This window comes from Mytilus californianus, unplaced genomic scaffold (genome assembly GCF_021869535.1).
Source record: "Mytilus californianus isolate M0D057914Y unplaced genomic scaffold, xbMytCali1.0.p SCAF_22, whole genome shotgun sequence".
Lineage (NCBI taxonomy): Eukaryota > Metazoa > Mollusca > Bivalvia > Mytilida > Mytilidae > Mytilus > Mytilus californianus.
Genome location: NW_026262671.1, coordinates 5663531 through 5677226, shown reverse-complemented (window position 1 = coordinate 5677226; position 13696 = coordinate 5663531). Strand labels below are relative to the sequence as shown.

The following is a 13696-nucleotide window of genomic DNA, read 5'->3' as shown; positions in this document are numbered from 1 at the left end:
GGAACTGTCAACCCTCCTGAGCAAGAACTAGTCGGTGTGTAACCATTGGAGCAGGAACTGTCATCTCCTTCTGAGCAAGAACTAGTTGGTGTGTAACTATTGGAGCAGGAACTGTCGACTCCTTCTGAGCAAGAACTAGTCGGTGTGTACCTATTGGAGCAGGAACTGTCGACCCTCCTGAGCAAGAACTAGTCGGTGTGTACCTATTGGAACAGGAACTCAGTGTCAACCCTCCTGAGCAAGAACTACTCGGTGTGTAACTATTGGAACAGGAACTGTCAATCCTCCTGAGGAAGAACTAGTCGGTGTGTAACTATTGGAACAGGAACTGTCGACTCCTTCTGAGCAAGAACTAGTCGGTGTGCACCTATTGGAGCAGGAACTGTCGACTTTCCTGAGCAAGAACTAGTCGGTGTGTAACTTTTGGAGCAGGAACTGTCGACCCTCCTGAGCAAGAACTAGTCGGTGTGTACCTATTGGGACAGGAACTGTCGACCCTCCTGAGCAAAAATTAGTCGGTGTGTAACTATTGGAGCAGGAACTGTCGACCCTCCTGAGCAAGAACTAGTTGGTGTGTAACTATTGGAGCAGGAACTGTCGACCCTCCTGAGCAAGAACTAGTCGGTGTGTACCTATTGGGACAGGAACTGTCGACCCTCCTGAGCAAGAATTAGTCGGTGTGTAACTATTGGAGCAGGAACTGTCAACCCTCCTGAGCAAGAACTAGTCGGTGTGTAACTATTGGAGCAGGAACTGTCGACCCTCCTGAGCAAGAACTAGTCGGTGTGTACTTATTGGAGCAGGAACTGTCAACCCTCCTGAGCAAGAACTAGTCGGTGTGTACCTATTGGAGCAGGAACAGTCAACTCCTTCTGAGCAAGAACTAGTCGGTGTGTACTTATTGGAGCAGGAACTGTCAACCCTCCTGAGCAAGAACTAGTCGGTGTGTACCTATTGGAGCAGGAACAGTCAACTCCTTCTGAGCAAGAACTAGTCGGTGTGTACTTATTGGAGCAGGAACTGTCAACCCTCCTGAGCAAGAACTAGTCGGTGTGTAACTATTGGAGCAGGAACTGTCATCTCCTTCTGAGCAAGAACTAGTTGGTGTTTACCTATTGGAGCAGGAACTGTCGACTCCTGACCAAGAACTAGTCGGTGTGTACCTATTGGAGCAGGAACTGTCGACCCTCCTGAGCAATGACTAGTCGGTGTGTACCTATTGGAGTAGGAACTCAGTGTCAACCCTCCTGAGCAAGAACTACTCGGTGTGTAACTATTGGACCAGGAACTGTCAATCCTCCTGAGGAAGAACTAGTCGGTGTGTAACTATTGGAGCAGGAACTGTCAACCCTCCTGAGGAAGAACTAGTCGGTGTGTAACTATTGGAGCAGTAACTGTCAACCCTCCTGAGCAAAGAACTAGTCGGTGAGTACCTATTAGAGGAGGAACTGTCGACCCTCCTGAGCAAGAACTAGTCGGTGTGTACCTATTGGAGCAGGAACTGTCGACTCCTGAGCAAGAACTAGTCGGTGTGTACCTATTGGAACAGGAACTGTCAACTCCTTCTGAGCAAGAACTAGTCGGTGTGTAACTATTGGAGCAGGAACTGTCGACTCCTTCTGAGCAGGAACTAGTCGGTGTGCACCTATCTGGACAGGAACTGTCGACTCCTTAGCAAGAACTAGTCGGTGTGTACTTATTGGAGCAGGAACTGTCGACTCCTTCTGAGCAAGAACTAGTCGGTGTGTATCTATTGGAGCAGGAACTGTAGACCCTCCTGAGCACCAAAATTCATATCCCGTCTTTTTGGTAGGTTCATTTGCTCAATCTAGTTTTCTGTGAAATGTTTTTATATCTTTCCGTATATTTTTCTTCTGGTTATGGTATTGTCCGTCTTTTCTTTGACATATGGTTTAGAATCTGGCCTCTTGGTATCTTTTTAATTTTGTATCTCCTTTTCAGCTCACCTGCAAGCGAGCTTTACTAATCATTTGGCGTCCGTCGTCGTCGTCGTTAACTTGTACAAAAATCTTCTCTGAAACTACTGAGCCAAATTTAACCAAACCTGGCCACACTCATCATTGGGGTATCTTGTTTAAAAATTGTGTCCGATGACCCCCGCCTGACAACCAAGATGTCCGACATCGTTAAAAATAGAACATAGGGGTAAAATGCAATTTTGCGTATTATTTTGAAAACCGCTTTGAAAAGAAAAAAATCTGACAAGGCAAACATTTTCAGAATGTTAAGCTTTTCCTATTGTTCATTTATGTCAAAACTGCATGTCAGACGACTTCTTGTGTGCGTTATTGCCCTTAGATGATGAATTTTACCATTTTTTTAAATTTTTGCCTTTTATCTCGAAAATTATAATAGAGAGGTAGAAACTTTGAATAGCAAAAATGATCAACAAGACAAGAGCTACAAATAAGTCAACATGGCCGAAATCTTCAGTCGACTTCTTATTAGAGTGATTGCCTTAAAATGACGATTTTTACATATTTATATTTTTGCGTTTTTGCCTTATATCTTAAAAACTATATTAGATAGATAGGAAATTTAAATAGAAAAAATGATCAGCAAGACAAGATCTACAAATAAGTGACGAAATTGTTAGTCGAATCCTTATTGAAGTTATTGCCCTTTAATGACAATTTTCCCCAGTTTTGCATATTATCTTGTAAACTGTAATAGATAGATAAAAACTTTAAAAAGCACAAATGATCAGCAAGACAAGATCCACAAATAAGCCATAATGACAGAAATTTTCAGTCGACTCATTATTGGAGATAATGCACGATACCTGTTATCAAATACATAAACATTTTCTTACCTTTTGTACAACTGTCCGTCCATCCTTGTTTTAGTTCATAACAGTAGATATGCTACGTATGTGACGTCACTGTATTGTTTCGTTAAAATGACATTACAAAGACACAGACAAGTCGTCAAAACACTAAAAAAAAGAAGAGAAAAACAAACAGGACAACCCATTTGAAAGAAACATAAAAGCAAGTAGGTGCATTTATTTCATACACGAGTAAAACACAAAGAAGAATTCGAGAGGTGAAGAAAAGTATAAATATGGTTACATAATCAGCTATCGTCAACAACATGAACGCCCCTTTTACTCTCCCCCACCCCCAAACACACTACTCCGACGGTAGAACTACGATGAAAAGCGAGTTCAAACATAGAGGACTGATGAAATATAAATGTAAGTACATTCACACTATATATATCTGCATGTATTTAAGAATTGAATGCTTCTTTTTGTAAATTTATTGGGGTGTAAAAGCGTTGACCGAAGTACATTTTGTTTCCATTCTAAAAATGTTGGCACGGTCAACGCTTTTACAACCCTATAAATTTACTTAAAGAAGCATTCAATACTTATAATTACATTTTTTTGCTAAGATCACGAAAACATGATTTCTATCAAGTTTTTCTTTTATTTATCTGTGCACTTTATTGTGGAAGCTTGTGTCATCATGAATGTTAAAAAAATCAAAATAACGTATTATAATGAAACATACATGTAATGTAATTATAATAGAATGAAAAATAATTGCAGAACTGTTAAATGTTTAATAAAAACCTCCATACTTTAGAGTTTCCTGCTAACCTTTAATACTCAGTTATAGTCATTTTGCCAATAACAACAAAAAATAACAGACAAACGTCACTGAATTCATTTTCTATTTGTTCACTTGTATGTTGACAATACATTTATACATCTTTTGTATTGTGCACATTTTTACAGAATATTAGTACGCCGACAAAAAAGTAACTAAGTTTAATTTAGAGTTACCTCCCCATTGACTATTTGCTATGAACTAGACAGCCAACCTTTGACATTGCATACGAGTAGAAAAAGTCCGCCAAAAAATTTCAGTCAAGTTGAACATGAATGAGGTAGAAATGGAAAAAATCACGAGTAAAATAATTTATTCGGTAGAAGTTTAAATGTGTGATTTTGACACACCCCTCGAAAAAAAGATAAGAAAATAACAACCTATCTCTTCCCTTTATCTTAGGTTGTATTTGAATGGATAATTCTTTTGAAAGAAATTTAATCAGTTCGTTCAAATAAGTGCATGAAAGTAATATAATTTATCTTTAATGTTGCCTTACTAAAAATAATTTCCCCAAAAGGCAACTGCATGAAGGTTAGAAATAGTGGACTCTTAAGGAGTGAAATAAAGCAAATAAATGTGGATAGTGTCCACATGTGGACACAGATGATGCCCCCGCTTGCATATCATATAGTTATAAAGGGACATAACTTAAGAACGGTAAAGTGACGCTACCCAAATTTGAACTTTATTTGAGTTTTGTGGTAATAAGCATTGTGTGTAAGTCTCATAACATTTGGTTGAGGCTAACTTAGGTAGAGAACAGAAACTAAAAATTCAGCAATTTTTCTATTTGTAAACACGCATTACTCTAGAATAGTTGTGTATAAGTTTTATAACCTTTGGTTGAGACAAACTAAAGTTAGAGAACGGAAACGAAAAATTCAGCAATTTTTATGTTTATAAAGGGACATAACTCAAGAATGGTAAAAGTGTTGCCACCAAATTTCGTACTTAATTTGTATTATGTAGAAATAAGCATTGTGTATAAGTTTCATAATATTTGGTTGAGGCAAACTAAAGTTAGAAAACGGAAACAAAAAAAATGTACTTGATCTTAGTTTTGTGGTAATGAATATTGTGTATAGGTTTCATAATGTTTGGTTGGGGCAAACTTAAGTTACAGAATGGAAATTAAAAATTTTGCAATCTTTTGATTTATAAAGGGGCATAACTCAATAATGGTTAAAGTGACACTACCCAAATTCAACTTGATCTGTGTTTTATCAGTGGAAGTCAAAACAAAACATTGCATTGTATAAAGCATTGATTGTAGTTGATTCAACTATAATCATGGACAAAGGAAGATAACTCCAATTTTAAAAATTACTTGATATTTATAAAAATTTTGCAATTTTTCCATTTCTAAAGGGGCATAACTCTAAAACGGTTAAAGTGACGCCACCAAAATTCAAACTTGATCTGTGTTTTGTGGTAATAAGCATTTTGTGTATAAGTTTCATAACATTTGGTTGAGGCAAACTAAAATTAGAGAACGAAAACGAAAAATTCAGCAATTTTATCATTCGTAAAGGGGCATAACTCTAGAACGGTAAAAGTGACGCCACCAAAATTCAAACTTGATCTGTGTTTTGTGGTAATAAGCATTGTGTATAAGTTTCATAACATTTGGTTGAGGCAAACTAAAGTTAGAGAACGGAAACCAATTTTGGGACGTACGTACGTACGTACAGACGGACAAGGGTAAAACTTAATGCCCCCTCCGCTACGGCGGGGGCATAAAAATGGAAATAATTTGACTGAAAAAGATTGTACAAAGAACAGTGCAAAGTGAAGTGAAAAGAAAAGGGTTGGGTAGGGCTCAGCTATATTTAGTTTGATAAATGATTACAATAATTGTAGATTCTTTTTGAACAAATTGGGTAGCCCTTAATAAAAAGGGTTTTTGGTGGCTGAATAGCCTCTGCAGACTGAAGTCTGGAGGGGTTTACTTCTTCTTTGGTGTCTTTTTGGCGTTTGGTTTGGCTGCCTTCTTTTTAGCTGGTGACTTGGCTGTCTTCTTTGGCTTGGCTGGTTTCTTTGCTGCTGGTTTCTTAGCTTTAGGCTTGGTTGCCTTTATCTCTCCAGCTGGTTTCTTTGCTGCCTTCTTTTTCTTAGGTGTGCTCTTTGTCTTCTTATGCTTGGCGGCCTTAGGTTTAGCAGCTTTCTTTGACGGCTTCTTTTTAGCTTGCTTTGTCTCTCCAATTCTGAAAGATCCGGATGCTCCAGTTCCCTTGGACTGCTTCAAATTGTTCTTCTTAACTCCGGCTCTGAGTGCAAGTTTTAAATGAGCTTTTACTAACTTGGTATCTTTTCCGACGTTGAAGTTGGCCATGATGTACTTCAAAATTGCATGCCTTCATGAGGAACCTCTACGTTCTTTCAAAGCGGCGATGGCTTTCCCAATCATCTCGCTGTATTTAGGATGTGCTGAAGTCTTCTTTGGCTTGGCTGCTGCCTTTTTCTTTGGTGATTTAGCTGGTGCCGCTGCTACATCTGCCATTTTGAACGAATCAAAATATTATCCTTTACGAAGTTTATACTACGAATAACGATTTGAAACTAACGTCATCATATGAAAGTTTTTAACGACCTTGACTGCCTATACAGCCCTTGCACGGTCATTCTAGGCCTCGTTTATTTATTACAGACGAACGCGGACCTCGACGAAGACACACTTAAAAATAACTTGTAAAATCCATTACGCGATCTCGGTAAAATTATTATGATAAGATAATTTTATTGGTTCAAAATCCAAAATTATAGGATTGTTACCAAGACAATAAACATTGACTATATATAAACATACAAACAAAATCTGACCACATTTATAAACATTATATAGATACATAACTGTATATCCCATATGATTATGTGCTTCTTCGAAGACTTTTATGATAATTTTTATGATAATTCTATCTAAAACATTCACATATAGCATATCAAATTGCTCAACAGTCATTAATCTTGCAGGTTAGATAAACTGTATATTTTTCAATGAACACAGTAGAAAGATATTAATAGTTAAAGTAGAACCGACTGATTTTTCTTCGCAGGTATGTTGACAGAAAATTTACGAGTTTTTCTCATTACAAAAATATTCTATCGTCGTAAAATTGTGCAGTGGAAGAAATATCATTTCTCTGCAGGTTTTTTTCCGTTTTTATTTACCGGACGTATGTTACTCGTCGTGATAGTTTGTTTTCACATGGAGGGAAATACACAAAATGTTCACGCGCCATTGTTTGGTTGCAGATTTTTCCTAAAATTTCGAAAAACGTTTTTATCCTACCTGAGCGAAATTCGAGATTCGAATGAACAAAACCCATATCTAGAATATGTCTTTGAAATATCGTTTTATTTAATCTAGCTTTGGGAACTTTTCAGAGAGCGACTTTATTTTCAGTAAATCTGAGGCACTTAAAAACTGTAATGTATATGATGCGTCTCCGCTTTTTTTTTCCATTTGCATGTAAAATGTGTGCACTTCGTTCTCTAAAACTAGAATATGTTTTATTGAATATATCATTATTTTCAAAAAAATATATGTATTTAAATTTATTATCATAAACGATGGTCCGTGCTCGAACTGGCCACCTCAAAGTTTCAATACAAAAAAAAAAAGTTGTCCACATCATTTGCATCTAAATTAATAATTACAAAGGTTCATGTATTTAAAAAACAGGGGGGATGTGTGTCACGATGAAGACTCTGGCCATAAATATGCATTTAACCTATATAGGCTAGACAAGCTAAGACCAGACCCGGTACTGGGTGAAGCAGCTGACACACGGACGATTAAAAAAAGACAGAAACACAAAAATCACATCACAATGTTAACCATTGGACTTGGGCAAAAAATATTCTCCACCGTTTTCAACTGAACCCCCCTTAAATAATCCATAGAAAAAGGGGGGTACATATTTTCAATGAATGGTAATTGGACGGAAATTTTTGTAAACTATTGCAACATTATCTATAATCAATCAGATTTAATATAAAAAGAATCCAAAACCAAGATTGAAACGAAGAAAAAATATTGTCTGTCAAACAAATAAATAAATAGGGTTCTCTATTGTCTGTTGATTTCTGTGAAGGCCAATAGCATAGCGTTTAATGGATGTCAGTACAAGTTCTAACATGCTGTGGGTGTTTTTTCTTTCTTAATTAAACCTTTTTCGCTGTTTCTTTTTCATTTTTGTGGAAAAAAAGGGGGGAATTGTTTGACATGAAATTTAGTTGTTTATGAATAGAAAACACATTTAAATGAAAAAAAGTACTATTTAGGTCGTCTTTTATTCCCAACATGATGGAACTATTTTCTGCATTTTAGGACCAACCTCATGATGTTGACAACCAGTAGAAATTTAAAATTTAAAAATTGTTCTTTCTAATTCTCTTTTAGTCGTATCAAATCCAGAAAAAAATAAGTATCAATTTCTATCAAACGTGAATCCTAACCTTCTTTGCAGCTATAGATAGAAAGGTAAATAATAAAAAAAAAGTTTGGCATGCTCCTTGGGACAGAAACCCAACAACACCAGATCGATAGAGTTTATATTTTCAATTGAGGACTTAATTCATAATCAACTATTTCATTCTTGGGCTTTTTTTTACTTTCTATCTCCTTTTTTATTTTCTTCTTTAAACGTTTTCATGAATTATCATAATTGAAGCTATACTTTTCATATTGATATTAAACGCCTTTTCTCGGTCTCAATACGCATTTATCACAAATTAAGGAAAATATCATGGCGAAGAGAGGTGATATAGCAAAGAAATAACACTTCTATAAGCACATAAACACATGGAAAAAAATATAAGATTTCTGCCCTCAGTTCGTATGGGCATGTACTAAAACGTTGAGTGGAGTGGAGTGGAGTGTTGGAGTGGAGTGGAGTCATGGAGTGGTGGAGTGTTGGAGTGTTGGAGTGGAGTCATGGATTAAAAACATGGAGTGGAGTGGAGTAAAGGATTTTGGTAAAAAAATCGAACGAATCCACAAATCAATCACACTCCTCAAAATGAAAATCATTTATAATTGTTTTTTTTTTCTTCTTTTTTTTTAAATTGCAGAACAAGATGATTTTATATTATTTCATTTGTCATATTTTGATTATTCATCAAAGTTGGACAATGTTTTGGGTAGCATTTTATGACAGCTCAGTTTGAGGTGTGATAATGTTGTCTATCTAGTAATTATGCATAAGCGACCATACATCCTCCCTCCTACATTAAACCAATTGAAGGCATTTGCTCCTTTGTGCCTCTTGTTTTGATACAAGTGGGACCACAATCTCAACCTCCATTTATGGAAAGTGTATTGCACAAAAACATTTTGTCTATGTGGACGACAATGACAGACCAATACCATAATAGAACCATATAAAAAATAAACTTGCCTTTCTTTTTTTTCTTCCGATATTCCACTGACAGCCTCTGAATAACTTTTCTTCAAAAAGAATTTCTTGAACATGTTGCTGTTCTGAATCAGAATCTAGCAATGGCTTATGGTCCAGCAAGCCTTTCCATAGGTTCACATTCTCAGTTGATAACATTTTTATGCCCCACCTAGGGGCATTATGTTTTTCGGTCTGTGCGTCCGTTCGTTCGTTCGTTCGTCCGTCTGTCCCACTTCAGGTTAAAGTTTTTGGTCAAGGTAGTTTTTGATGAAGTTAAGTCCATTCAACTTGAAACTTAGTACACATGTTCCCTATGCTATGATCTTTCTAATTTTAATGCCAAATTAGAGTTTTGACCCCAATTTTACGGTCCACTGAACATTGAAAATGATGGTGCGAGTGGGGCATCCGTGTACTATGGACACATTCTTGTTAAGATTTATTGTGACACCAATAGACTCTGCCTTGTTTCAAAATGTTTTAATAGTTTGCTGGCATTGATTGTGATAAAAAGTTTACTGATGAAATGCAATTTTATGACCTTTTTCACATATATTCATAAACCAATTGTCTGTCAACAAATTGTCAGTATAATTCTAATTTTCGGACGTGACCTAAAAGTTTAAAAGATTATCCCATGAATCTGATGTGCTACATTTCATGTGAATGACAAGATTCTTAAATATTGAAATGTATAAAATATCATTAATTGATCATCGAATAAAACTATATAATTTATGTCAAACAGACAAAGTTTTGATTCTTGATTTAAAAATAATTTAAATTAATAATATATTGATCTCCATAGATACATAGATCTTTTACCAAATAAGCAAATTCATATCTTTTTCAAATGAAACATACAGAATCCAAGTGTTGTTTTTCTTGCAAAAGACTGTATTGTTTATGCTGTTGTTTTTGTATATACTTATAGTTTATAGCTTTAACTTTGCTTTGCAAGTAAAATTATTTACACCAGAATGTTGTTAACTAAGGTAAAATTGATGAAAGACCCCCTCCTAAATTATAGAAATCTATCATTTAACATTAATCATAATATTTTTGGGTGTAAATTAGATACACCTACTCGGGCTAACGCCCTCATGGTGAATTTAACACATTTCAGGACATCTTTAAATGTGTGTACGACCTAGACTGCATGTTTGGAGATATCACATTAAATCATACCTATGACACATACATTTGTACAAGGTGAATTATATTGGTACAATGTACATGAATGCAGTTGGAGTTGAACGGTGTTGAGACCAAACATCCAGATTCATTCTATGATTTTTAAAGCTATAAAAAAAACATATCTTATAAATTGGTTTAATTTAAAAACAATTGATCCAACAACCCAACTACACTCCATTTCCTAACTCCATAATTTCACTCCATGACTCCACTCCAACACTCAGCACTCCAACACTCCACTCCAACACTCCACTCCAAAACTCCACTCCACTCCACTCAACGTTTTAGTACATGCCGTTCGTATGACTGTTTTATAAAGGAGCCAATATTTTTAACATTTTCCATTATTAGATTGTGAATTAAACAGAGGTCTACACGAGAAACAACTTTTATCGTGATTTGTGTAGAAACATTTTGTTCCGACAGTCAAACTCATAGATCGAAAACAAACTGACAACGCCATGGCCAAAAATAAAAAGACAAACAGACAAATAATAGTACAGATGACACAACATAGAAAACTAAAGACTTGGCAACACGAACCCCACCAAAAACTGGGGGTGATTAATGAGGCAAAATTTGTTTGGTTATTTACTAATGAAAATTTATCTATACTTAAATATTTAGGGAGCTATATTATTACATGTCTAGATGTTAGACGAAATGTTAATTAATGTATGTAATAACAATGATAATTGTAATGATTTTATAGTTCTGATCCTGCCTGGAATTAAATGTATGTGATTTTTTTTTTTTTATAGAATGAAGAAAATAACATCTGTCTGAACTTTTTAATGTTTCATTTTTATATATAAAAATGTTTTTCTGTTGCAAATCATGATGTATTGTTTTATGTGTACATGTTATGCTGCCCATCAAGGGCCCTTGATTGGAATAATAAATATTCTTATTCTTATTCTTATTCTTATTAATCCAGCAACACCATCACAAGTAAATTATTTGGTGTCATACATTAAATAGTAATTAGAACTGCGGACGGTGGACTTTGGACACATTTCCTGGATAATTATGATAATGTATGTGACTTTTCATTTATATAAATTTATTTTGCATTTGATAACCTAAATATTGGTGTTGCACCTAATTACCGTGGTTTTTCCAAGGTCTAGATGCTTGTTAACCTTTTGTCAAATTTATCAAAATTAGAAATAAAATTGTTGTAAAAGCTGTCATGTCAATTCTTCTATCGTCTGCTGTAACCACAGCCATTGATTAATTCATTTTGTAGAAGACATTTTGGTGCAAAGTTTGCCGAAATTCAGCAACAACCTAAATTAAAAGTATTTGTAATCATAAACATAGGAGTGTACTATTGTCACTTCAAAAGGGTAATGATGAAATTCAAATGCTGATCATCTACCATATTGTTAAGATATATTTTACTCCCACAACTGGGTATTTCTGGTTATTTACGTGGTGTGGCTGACATCTGTCATCTCTCATTTTATTCATATTTATACATTTGTCTTGATATTTGCCAAACAAGTTTCTTTTGTGTTTTTCTTTGATTTTTGTCTCTTGTTGGTAGGTTTCTGTTAGGCTGAGACTGGCTGGTAGGTTTTAGAAATTTTGACTGATTTGATATCAAAAACCTAACACGTTTTTATCTTTTGATTTCTGTGTCTGGTATTAAAAAGAATTAAGCATGTAGGTTTAAAGCATAGCCATTCCTTTAAGTTTTGAAAAGATGTATGGCCTACAACGAACACATTAAAAAATCATGGGGAAAAAAAAAGGTGCAGCATATATAAACTACCGTTCGTATGGATAAGAGCAAGAATTAACACTTTTGATGAGTGAAAATACCGGTATGTTGAAATATTAAAGAACATTAATTTGCAAAGTTAAACACACATACACACAAAATAAAAAAAAAAACCGTAGGGATGGGAGAGAAGGTCCATGCCCCAAGTCCTATGAAAATAAATTGGTAGATGTCCAAAAAGTGAACACGAGAAACGATAAGAAAAGAATACTAACACAAGTATATATATTGATGTAATTCTGTTTTTGTTCTACATCGATATGGGAAAGACAAACTGTTTACTGAAATATTTTGCATTCCATTGTCAAATTGTATATGAAAGTTAATTGTAGATTATGAAATCAAACAATAGGGTAAATATAAAGGTTATCATTGCTTTGTTTATATCAGAGCTACTGGGTGTGTAAACAACATGTCACAGGCTAATGAAAGATTTAGTCATCTAGATAAAATACAAAAGGGTAGTTTTATTCAACTTTTGTCAAGGAAAAAAAGCTAACGAAATAAACCTCTTCTTAATGGAAAGCTATTCTTATTTAAATCTTGTGGATTAACCTTTTTTTATGCCCACGCGACAAAATGTCGAGGTGCATATTGATTTATCCCTGTCCGTCCGTCCGTCCGTATATAGATACATGGTTTGTCCGGCTATCTCCTTCTGCAGTTTTTGAGCTACAGCTTTAATATTTTGTAGGATGTTTCTACACATAATAGAAGTGTGCATGTCTACAGGAGTTTGATTTTTTGCAAATATTCTCAAAATACCAGGTATTTGGACTTAGTCATTTTTTGGTACTAGCTGCATAAAGGGATCATGGTTTTCCGGCTATCTCATCTTACATGCAGTTTTGTCTACAAATAATGGAAGTCTGCATGTCCACAGGATTTTCATTTTTTTTCAGATATTCTCAAAATGCCAGGTTTTGGACATTGTCATTTTTTTGTACTTGCTATATAATTAAAAACATGGACTATACCACTACAGTTTAATGTCCCTAATGCAATAAATAAGATTTTTTAATATCAAAGTTTGACCAGGTAAACTTGGTCCATGTCACGTATTGTCACTATCAAAGTTTTTCATTAAAACCTGGTCAAAGAAAACTTTTACGAGGTAAACTTGGTCCAAGTCATCAGTTGTCACTATCCAAGCTTTTCATCGAAAACTTGGTCAAAGATAAAAACTGCACTGTGATTGGATAATTCCCCTCCAAGTCCATCCAAGATTCATGGAAAATAGGTTGAGATTTTATTCCATCCAAGTCCGTCAAAGTTTTTGATCAAAGTTTCCTTTGACGATTGTCACTATAAAAAAAAATCCATCAAAAACTTTGACCAAGAAAACGGCCTTTTTGGTGGTTTAAATTCGTAGATAATACAGTATGTATCTTTACAAGAGATAAATGAAATAAAACCCCCAAGCGAAAATTTCATCTTCAATAGGAACTAATCCATCATATGTTCGTAGATATCGAGAGTCTGTTCTGTTTGTGCATAATTTGTAACGCATTGTAAACTGTCACTCTAGCAATTAAAATGGAGTGTTTTATGGGTATTAGTCGAGGTGCACGGCAGCCTATAACGAGGACAGCGATAAGACACTATCTTTTAATAAATTATTGTCTGGATCAATACAAAAATAAAAGATTGAAGACTTCGTTGAGCAAAGACACAGG

The 13696-nt window shown here is 35.1% G+C and overlaps 1 pseudogene; it reads right to left on the bottom strand.

Moving 5' to 3' along the window:
• Positions 1-5583: 5583 nt before the first annotated feature.
• On the bottom strand, positions 5584-6138 carry LOC127732042 (histone H1-delta-like; annotated as a pseudogene).
• Between the last annotated feature and the right edge of the window lie 7558 nt (positions 6139-13696).